We start from the raw sequence: 11,515 nt of genomic DNA on the forward strand, positions 1-11,515 counted from the left end.
TTGAATCCAGATCCATCAAAACCTTCTGGTAAAAATCAAACGTATGCTTCAGGCTTTTTGGATAGCTTAGGTTGAGTGCATAAATAAGTCCGTAAAGCATTACGCATGCCTGGCCAACATTCTGCAGGCCACGGAGAACTTTGACACCTTCCAGAACTACACCAACGTCTTCCAAACATCCATCACCTGGACCATGACCCCATGTCCGGACTGTGTATATTGCCATGGTCCTTTCAGCAATGTCTGCCTCAGTCTGTCTGGATTCAAGGTCCTGGAACATTGCAAAAAAAAGAATGATTTAACAGATAAACTACATGGATTTTGCTGCACAAAGTTAAGCCCATAAGACCTTTCTTTCATGCACATTGCATGGGGAATGTGTTCATGAGAATGGGATGGATGCAAATTCAGGGACAATGACCTTAACACTGTTGACCACTTACTATAAGCCTGAAAAAAGTAAAACATTATGGCAAGGACCCATTTTGTGTTCATGTTAGCATGAGATTATTCACCTACTCATACTCTGCATATTCCATCAAGGTCATAAATAACGGCCTCACGTGTTCAGGGGTCGCTCCTCCACTGATGCACCAACATGATCTCCAAAAATTCCGTGCTCTGGACACGGATGTTAAGGACACAAAATCCGTGTCCAGGAACACGGATTTTGCCATTTTTTGATGGACACACAGAAGTGCTCTCTCTATACTCCCACAGCTCTATGTTTCCACAGTCCTGTGTTTTCTCAGGATTTATCTAATTTCAAATATTTTTTCTCAAAAAAACATTTCTTACTGACAGGTTAGGGTTAGGGATTGTTTTGGTCTGGGCACAGCTAGTTTTCTTTCATTCATTATATGAATTTGATAGCCTAGCAACCAATTGGAAAAGGTATTTCTCAAAAATATGTCTTTAATGACAGGTTAAGGTTAGGGAATGTTTTGGTCAGAGCACAACTTGAATTGCTATAGCATTATTTTGTTTAGGATTAGCATTTGGTATGTATTTTCTAATGATAGAGTTAACACAGTGCAGTGGTAATAGCCTATAGAAAGCACTTCTGTGTGCCCATCACGGAAAACAATTCCGTGTCCAGGAGCACGGAAAACAATTCCGTGTCCAGGAGCACAGAATTTTGGCAAAATCCGTGCTCATGGACACGGATTTCGTGTCCTTAACATCCGTGTCCAGGAGCACAGAATTTTTAGAGATCAGGCTGGATGGAGAGATCTTCTGGTCCTTCAAAGTGAAGGGATTTCCGGGAAGGCTGCACAAACTGCTCTTTTCTCGATGAAACCTTTGACCTGCCAAACAAGAAGTCACAAAAGTCACACAACAAGGAGCAGGAAATGTTTTGGGAACATGAAGAGATTCAACTTCGGCCAACAGGTCACTCTTTGTTGCTGACAAAAAAAGAGGACAATTAATTCCCCATTCCAACCATCTCCCTTTACACCTCACCGAAACACTAACTTCAGTTCAATAAATTGTCAGGGAAAAAGTCATGTTTGAAAATACACAGCTTAACGACTTACTTATCTTGCTTTGGCTTTGCTGGCATTCTGAGATCCTCTGCTGCCTTTTGACAGAAAGAGACATATTGTGTCACTTCATTGGCAGCAATTCAAACAGTGATTTTTCATCGACAAGGGATGCTGAACTTCACTTTTCTAACAATCACATAGATATGCATTATGTAACTTCAATGTAAACTTAAGAACTGTCCATCACACTTTAATGCAGTTCAGACTCATTATGTAGGAGACTGAGGAACAAACATTCAGAGCAGACATGCTGATATTTGTTGACTTTGTTCCATTAAATTAAATGTAGGCTTATACAACAGCAGACATGTGTTATTTGTGCAAACACATTTGTTGTCTCCCTATTTTTAAAAAAAGCAGTCATAACTGAATTAATGTTACACAGGTTATGCTGGAGTAAGAATATACATTACAAAGGAGAAAAAGAATAAATCTAAGACAAAGTTTGACAGCTAACCTTTAAGTTCCATTTAGTTATACTGGTGGCGATTGTCAGTATGAAAAGGAGGTAGAGGGTACAGAAGGAAAACACAAAGTGAGGCCATGTGTGAAAATGAGAACAGCTGCTAACTCTAGACATGTTCACATACTTGCCAAATCTTCAACGACGTCAGAAAGGCCTCCTTCTCCCTGATATTCTCAAGTCGCTGAAGTTCGTATGCGGACAGTTCACCTGCTTCCTAGTAGGGTGCACGCACAACACACACACACACACACACTGATTAAAACAGTCAATGAATTTAAAAGAGTTAGCTCGTAGGAACAATGACTTCTGTCCTTACCGCATTGTTTGAACAGTCATCCTCAGCAGGGTCTGGGTGTTCAGTTGCCAGGACTTGACTTTCTGGCTCATTGGGACCACTTTCCTACAAAACAGCAGCACTACCACCGTTTGCATTGTGGGAATTTGGACTCAAGATTTAACAATTCGTAGGTCAAGGTCAATGCATCCTCATGTCCACCCCATTCTCATGACCACATTTAAAGCACATGTGGATGGAAATTAACAACAACTAGTGGAGAAGGACAATATGCATACTTACCACGTATTCAGTAACCAGTGAATCCAGGTCTTCATTGAGGTAGAGGCTCAGACACCGGAGAACACAATCCCGCTTCGCGCTGATGTCTTCACTCTGGGTTGGGGTTGGGGACACAGACAGTATGCTTGTGTCACAAACCATCGGATACCGAAGGCAAAAGTCAGGCATTTCTGTATTGACCACTCCAACACCTTGTTTAACCCCACTCAAAGATTGTGTCAAACACAGAGGGCAACAAAGTCAGACATTTCTGTATTGACCACCCCAAAAGCTTGTTTAAACCCCCTCAAACCTTGTGTCACAAACCAACACAGAAGGCAACAAAGTCAGACATTTCAAACACAAGTCAAGTCAAACACAAGCTTCTCCATGGTGCTGAAACAGACAAGGTATATGTAGATCAGGCAAGATAAAAACGTACCTGTTCCATGCGGGTCATTATTGCGGAGATCTTTTGCCCTAGAGCTCCACCTTTTGTACCAAAGGCACGGATAAGGCCCTCTGTCTGATGGTCAAGTTGGCCAAAGAATTTCGAGGTCAGCGGTACAGTGGTTATCCGCATGAACTCCAAGTTGATCTGTTAAAAGACAAAAGGGGTCGAGGCGGGACAATGGCTGTTGAGAAATGTACAGAAGAACTCCAAAACAAAGAGTAACAGCAAATCTGTTTAGCTTTGAAAAATATAGACATTACAAGCAACACCATAATATTAACATTTCATTCAGTACGTCATTGATTTCACTGCACAACATTTACCTCGCTGACATTAAATAGTGCTGGCCATCTGTCCAGGACATCTGCAATTGCCGGCTCCAGGAGAACTTCCTGCCTCCGCATTGAAAAGGTACGCTGCATCATCTTCTTAATCAGGACATCATTCCCCGTCTTCTTGACTTCAGTGAGTAAAGAGACCCTTTCAGCCTCCATGCTGTCTCTTGTTTCCCCACTGGGCATCCTGGGGCAAGTTAACTTCGGCCTTCCTCGGTTTCTTTACGTTGGCCGCAGGAGTCTGTTGGCCTTGCTTTTTGTTTCTCAAGGAGTTGATGGCAACCTCGGGATGTCCAACTTGTCTGAAAAGATATTTTGCCCAAGTCATTAATACACCAAATCCATATCAATATCTTGCACGTATACAGGTTAAAGTTTAAGATTTGGGTGCTTAGTAAGGAACAAATATAAAGCACATTGTATTTAACACATACCTCAACTTGGATCGGAAGTTCATCATTTTCACTTTTAAATAGTGCTTCCATCCACAATAGCCACTGTTGGTGCCCCTCTCCAAAAGGCATGGGTGGGTCTTGACCAAAGCTTTGACCACTTCTTCTAATTGTTGATCGTTTGGATAGGCCGTGAATTTCATTATTTCTTCAGCCAGGCCCTCAAGAACATCCGAACGCATTTTTGTGGTAGGAGACAGGAACTTTCCGTGGGTGTGGAAGTCATCATTTCCAGCTTGGAGCATCGTTTCGGCACAGTATGAGAAGCGAGGAACAACAAAATCCTTTGGCCATGAGGAGCGGGCATCAGGCGATGACAAGATGGAATCACTTGAATCACTTGGTGAACTGAGGAGTACTGTACTGGCATCTGAAAGGGTCCTTTGAATTGGGGGGGTAGCATCTCCTGAGGGATAGGAGCTGGTTGCCCCAGAGGTCATGTAGACAATTTTCAAGGTACCTTTATCCTCGAGCTCTGAGGTTGAGGATAGATTCATGAACTGGTTGTCCAGGTCTTTGTCCCTGAATTGGAGTCTGAATGGTTCAGTCAAATTAAAGAAAGTCTTGATTTGCAGACATAGTTCTTCCACAGTGTGGGGCATTCCAGATGTAAGGATTAATCTCCTTGCATCGTCTTCTCCTCCTCCAAAGAGAACCCTGAACGTCATGCGGTCTGCCATTCTTAATCTGGGGGAAAGTTCAATAGACAATAATCAGTCTATTTATTTTAATTGCATTCGTTATTACATTGGGTACATTAGGTAATTACATTAGTATACAACTACAAAGTTACTAACGAGTAAGAAAAGGCAAAAATTGATTAATACAGAGGCAGGTATTAGAACGGCTTGCTTTTAGAGAAGAGGCCAGAAGAGTCAGAATTGCAAAAGTGGTCAGTAAAGGAGGCTAGGATGGTAAAAGCGTTGTACAGCAAATGCTTAGAGCACAATATAGAATGAGGTGAAAAGAGTGGAATACAAGTAAGTTAGGGGTTAGTTGTGAGGAGGCTGTAGGTAACGTTGAGAGTGAGGACGATGGCTGAACTTAAAGGTACAGTATTGTAGGTGTGTGGCCAGAATAGACACCAAATACGCTGCTCATTCCAACTGTGCTGCCTATATTTGATCTTTTCATGAAAAGATACAATTGAACTCATTCACTAGTATTACTTAAGCACAGCAATTTTCCAGTCATAATGAATACGAATGAAAAAGGTGAAGGGTAGTCACATTTGTGAATGAATGCAGCATTAATTAAAAAAATAAAACACTATCAATTACTGTATTATACAGTACTGCACCTTAAAATCTTAAAGGGACAGTTTGGTCAATTTCAACATGCAGTTGTATTGCTCACACTACCCTTGACTTGTCAGTACCTGGTGATGCCACATTTTTCGGCTCAGCCCTTTCCGAGATATGAGCAATTCTAATGGGGGCAGCGTTTGTTTACATTCTTAAAAAATGAAACATAGGCCAACTCCAAATATTTTCCCAAAAGGTACTGCTGTTTGCTAGTTGTTTGCTGATGTTTTATAACCTTTTGGATGTTTTTGGGAATAAATAAAAATGTTTTTTTGAAATGTAAACAAAGAGCTGCCCCCATTACAATGACCAGGATCTCGGAAACGGCTGAAGAAGAAGAAAAAAAAATCTCAGGCACTGACAAGTCCAGGGTAGTGTGAGCATTACAACTGCATGTTGAAGTTGACCAAACTGTCCCTTTAAACTCTCGCCTACACTTCCCACCAACAGTCATAGATAATTTTACATCGTTTTGAAGCATTATGATCATACCTTGGATGACAATGTGTCTCTTCAGGGTGACCATACGTTTAGAATCGACTGTGTAGGCTACAAGTGGGTAGCTATCTTTGAGCTCCTCAAAATGAACAAGGGCAACCTTTCTATCTGGTGACAAAGTCAATTCAAAGGCCCGGAAATGATCCTGATACCAAGCAACATACAGACGCACTATGAAGCTCAACTCATCCCTCACTATACACATTTGTAAAATCTCTGCAAATTCAGGCATCCCAGAAGTCGAATCATTCACAATCATCATTCCATTTCTATAGTTGATCCCCTTAGTTGTGACATTCTTTGCAAGATTAACTTCAACAACATCCGGATATTTCTGTCTGAGAGCCACTACAACCTCCTCATCCAAAACATCAACAGGAACTGTAGACACGTTTGTCACTTCCAGATTTGCATTAGTAAGACTAGTCGAGTGCAGGTGATGACTGATTAATTGCTGGTGTTTGGTTGCGAGCGTGAGTGAAATATTTTTGAAATTATTGGTGTGTCGGGCAACTTGTTTAAAAAAGCTGTGTTTAGCCTCGAACCTTATTGTCCAAACACCCACAAGAGGCCCAAAGCACTTTGTTAAGTGAGCATAGTGCTCAAGATAGTGGTGTTTAGGTTTCAATACCTCACCTGGGACAAGCTCACGTAGTCGCTCTCTATGCTCAGATATTTTGACATCAAGGTAATAGGCGAGTACATTTAGGGTTTAACCCCAAACAAATTGATACAAAAGGTTTTTTTATGGATTATATTACTATTGGACCTGCTAAATGACATACTAAAAATCTAGTAAAATCTGACTTTGGGAAATGAGTTTTTTTCAACATGGCTGCCATAGGCTTATTATAAGGGTCAAGAGACACTCCAGGTGAATAGGCCAAAAAATTTAGCTTGCCGATATCACCATGAAACTTAATCCGGTGATTACTCACATATTTGTGAGAAAAAAATGTATTGCAAGTTTTCTGAAATGTTATGTTTTAATATGGTAATTGGACTATATCTAATTAAATATGCATTAAATTTCAAAATGCAAAACCTCAAAATCTGAAAAAGCCAAGCTCAAAATTACTCTTTTATTTTGTTTCTAGTAAGCCAGAAGATATCTTCAGAAGAGATTATGGACATCTCTTTTTGTTTCGTAGTAAATCTAAAAATCTTTGTGCAGACACACCAGCTAGCATTTTTTTTTCAAAACATGATTATTTAACATCTCTCTTAGATAAATAATTGAGTTTTATGTGTCTCAAGTTCTTCCAGACATTCTTTGAGTCTGGTGGTATCATTGTTAGCATGTATCAAGGGCAAGGTCAGCTGTCCTCAAATCATAGCCTCTCCACAGAGGTGTCCTAAGGGTCTGGGACTCCTATTTGCCATGTACACCACATCACTGGGCCATGTTATCTGTTCTCACAGCTTCTCATACTACTGTTACACCGATGAAGCACAGTTACTTTGTGCCAGATGACTCCACGGTCACACACATTTCCGCTTGCCTCTCTGAACTATCCACAAGTATGAAGGAATGCAACCTTCAGTTGAGCCTCGCCCAAATGCACTGCTGGTGATCCCAGCCAAAGATTTAGGTTGCCATGATATCGAGCTCAATATGGATTCTGCTACTGTTGCCTCAAATAAGGCCACAAGAAATCTAGGTGTCATTGTTGATGACCATCTATCATTCTCTGACCACATAGCCTCAGTTTCCCAGTCATGTCCTCTTTCTCATGCCCTAATTGAATACAAGGCCCTGATCCTTGCCTATAAGCTACAACAGGCCCTACTCTGGCTCACCTGAAAGCTATGCTAAAGCCCTATGTCCTTTCAGGACATTGTCTGTCTCCAGTACCAACCGTTTCACCTTGCCCTCTACTTACACATGTAGTGGCTCCTGTCTATTCAGTTCAGCTGCTGAAAGACCCAAAATACCTAGTGACACCATGATTCATCACTGATGATGTGCCCTGACAAAACAGCACATGGATATTATCATAGCAGTAGTGTCTTTATCCACCAGCACTCCAAACAAACAGATCCTGAAAACATGTTAGTTCATGCCAATGTAATTATCATGTAGTAACCTTTATTTTTAAAAACTTTGATCTTGAAAATGACACCTTTCCTGAAGTCAGATTTTCCTAGATTTTTAGTATGTTATTAAGGACACTTAGAGGTAACAAAATCAGTTGAAAAACCTTTTGTATCAATTTTTTTGGGGTTAGGTCTTTTTTTTGCATAGATGTACTCGCCTATAAGCAATCGTCTCTTGCGTGTGAACAGGTGCCACAGCCAATTCCACTATCTCCTTCAAGTCTAGTATGACTTGCCAAGCCAGCTCACCTTCAGGTAGAAGGTGTCCTATGAGAAATGGGAGGAAACGTATGAGGCACCAATTTTCATGGGCGTTGCCACCTATTGTCTTCCTGCTAGAAAAGTTGAGGGGTATGAGCTGAGGCCTGTTCCTTTTGTCACCCCACTTGAATGGAAACCTAAGTATAGCCGTGTTAAGACACTCAAGGGTAAAATATTTCTTGGAAATAAGAATACCCAAACACAGTGCTATCTCAAATGGGACAACGCCCTCAAACAAATCATGTACTACATCTGGCGGATAGCCTGTGCTCACGTGAAAATGAGTAAGATGTTGCGTTAAAGGGCACGCTCGCTTCACTCCGAAGCAGTTTGTTCCAGTATCTTGTGCAGTCTTCAGATGCAATTCGTGGTTTTCTTTAGTTCTAAGAGAAAAGGCACCTGCACAAACACTAGTTGACTGTATCTCTTCCTTCTTAGCAGTACAAAACCGACAAACGTAATTCCCAGAAAAGCTCTCTATAAACCCAGCCAAAGAATGTGCACCTAAATTGTCTGCGATAACACTATGCACAGTTCCTTTAACAAAAGATCCCAGCTTTGACACATAGACACCATGCTCTTCCAAGGTAACAAGATCATGTATTAGTGGCTCTAATATCCTTCTGTAACCGTAAGTCTTCACATCATTACTTTTGCACAAAATCGCTAAATAAATCGAGTTGAGTGTTGAGTGAGAGCCTGGTCCTAAGTTACTAAGAATCCAGTATATGCCACACAATTTGTGCTTTTTCCGTGAAGTCCCAAGAACATTGCACAGTTCAAAATCATCTATGAATAAGGTTAAACAAATTCTTAACTCGTTACCTGCCAAAAAAGGGTTTTGTTTGAAATATGAACCATCTGCTATGGAGCGATACTCCTGGTTCTCAAGCAGGTCTGTGTTACGGTTCAGTCTTCTGTGGCAATCAATGACTTTATTCAGCACCTCTGTACATTCGAGTATCTGCTGCAGGGACTGTAATATCGGTACATATTGAAAAGACCTGCTTGTATCGAGAACAAATTCTACAGGTTCAACAACATTAAACACTTGTTTGTAGTATGCCTTTCTCTTGTATGCAGTTGCAAATGGACCACCTTTCCTAAGAGCATTCGTAAAAGGATTAGATTTACACAATGAATCAGACAATTCCTTAACAATCAAGCCATCAACCTCTATGTTTTTGCTTTTGAAAAAATCTGAAATACTATTAAAGGTTGTTGAAGACACCGTATTCAGCAAGTAGTGCAACTCATCAACCAACTCATCTATAGCTGCAGAGGGTACATGCAAGATGTTTTCCAACTTTAACAGAATAGACCCAAGTTTTGCCTCAACAACCTCAGGAAGGTCCTCTGAATCAGTATAACTACCTGCATCTGACAGGCCATCATTTATGTCTGCAGTAAATGTGGGCCCCTCTTCAGTGTGACCAGACTGAACACAAAGTTTAACCACACCAGCTTTAAAATCTTTTAGACTGTGGGGATTATGTTTCCGAGTTCTATGTGACAAAAAACTACTGTACACATTTGACTGATAAGTACATCCCTCAAACATACACGTTACATGTTCATATTTCTTAAGGTGCTGGTAAACATGACTGAAGTATTCCTTCTCTGTTGAAAGTTTGTCACATCCACATGTTTGACATGAGAAAGTGGTGGACTGAGCACCTGCTGTTTCAGACGCCTTGTGTTCTCTGTATGTATGCCTAAAAAGTTTCTGCCAACATCTGAATGTACAAGGGCAGTCTGGATATACACATGGGAATCGGCTTGTAAAGCTAGGCTGAACGTGTCTTAGTCTCAAATGTTTTAGTAACTCATACCTGCTAGATAAAGCGTGATCACACAATTTACAAGGCCACATTCACACAGCACCTGTGAAAGAACATAAACAAGAAATCAATTGAAATTCTTCGCGGAGCTGCACACCAGCTTGAGCCTGTTAGGTTTTAAAAGATATCCATTATGTTGCATGAAAAGCACTCAAACACAGCTTTTGTGCAAAGAGCGTACTGCACAACAATACAGCACCACACATTCATCTCAAAATTTGACATCAGACCTAATGGCTATGTCTGTAAATGAAATTAGCCAACTTTAATGTGACAGTAATATTTAAAGTGCATTTCAGATACAACGGTACATCTGGATATAAGATTATACTTACTAACTATGTTGCCACATGAAGATCCGGTTGAGAATGAATACTTTCGAACTGGGCATCTGGTTAGAAGGGACAAGACAAAATGCAATTAATATCAACTGAAGCCAACGTTTGACAAAACCTGTAGCAAAAAAGGATATCATGACTAATAATGCATCATTTTACTGCCACTTCCAAGGCAGAGCTTAGGGGGTATATATTAGGCAACACATAGCCCCAATATGCCAGGAAGGCATAGCTGTAGATAAAACATGTCATTGGTACCAGTAGGCCTACCTGCTTCACGAGACATAATTTCATAGTATCCTAATCTAAAGAAAGGTGCACTTTGGAAACATGCTTTCTTCCACCCATGCAAGTCTACACATGCCAAAACATCTATAAATAACACGTGTAGGCAAATTGACAAAACTGAAGGCTTGTGCATTAAAACATTATGTTACTGTTACTGAGAGTAGCTGTATGCTTCGCCCTTCAAACTTCAGGTGAGGGTGATGTTGTAACAGCAAATGAGCAAGTGAACAGACTCACAGTCACCAAGTCTCCCATCTCTCCCCTAACATAAACGGGCAAATTACATATTTAAGTCCAATTATGACTTAATACACGGATATGTTGGTCTCCCTCAAAGTTCACAGGTTCATAATTTGTTAGCATTATAATAAGTAGGCTAAACCAGTAAGGGTGGCGAGATACACCCAACCTATTAGCGATTATCTACTTTCACATGACGTGAGCATCAACTGCTAACGGCAATCACGAAGTACAGTGTTTGATGTCAGTCATTAAAAAGAGAGAAGAAAAGTATGGTTTGAAAAAAAAAATGGAACGATTACATCGTAATTAGGAATTTGAACCGCAAATTGTTAACTTCTGCAGCATGATGGCTTGATGACTGCATTGGTCATTCTCAAAAGGGGAAGATAAAACAGTTAACGGGTATCACTTCCAGCGTTGTCTCATTTTAAACGACATAACATCCAACTGCAAGCTTGGTTTAGAAAATTGTGTTGACCTGTAGCGAAGTAGTAAACAAGCCACGTTGCCAAAAAAACAGCTAGCATACATGGTAACTACATGGCCAAACTGTTTGGGCTACAGCAATCACAAACAATGGAAATTTGACGAGAAATCAACCCCAATAGTATCTCCGTAGTATACACTGCACGAATTCGACACATTTACAGGAATTGGAAGTAGGATTGTTTTGGATTACTTACCATGACATTGACATTGGTCTTCATACATAAAATATCCACGTTTGGGTAAAAAGGGAGAAGGGCGAAAGGAAGTAGAAATGTGGAACTCAAATATATAGGCACTGCAGCAAAGAACGTAGATCCACGTTCTTTGACTGTAGACAACATCGTGC

At 40.6% G+C, this 11,515-nt stretch overlaps 1 pseudogene; it reads right to left on the reverse strand.

Moving 5' to 3' along the window:
• Positions 1-1,207: 1,207 nt before the first annotated feature.
• Positions 1,208-3,859, reverse strand: LOC134459540 (uncharacterized; annotated as a pseudogene).
• Between the last annotated feature and the right edge of the window lie 7,656 nt (positions 3,860-11,515).

Source organism: Engraulis encrasicolus, chromosome 12, assembly GCF_034702125.1.
Source record: "Engraulis encrasicolus isolate BLACKSEA-1 chromosome 12, IST_EnEncr_1.0, whole genome shotgun sequence".
Classification (NCBI taxonomy): domain Eukaryota; kingdom Metazoa; phylum Chordata; class Actinopteri; order Clupeiformes; family Engraulidae; genus Engraulis; species Engraulis encrasicolus.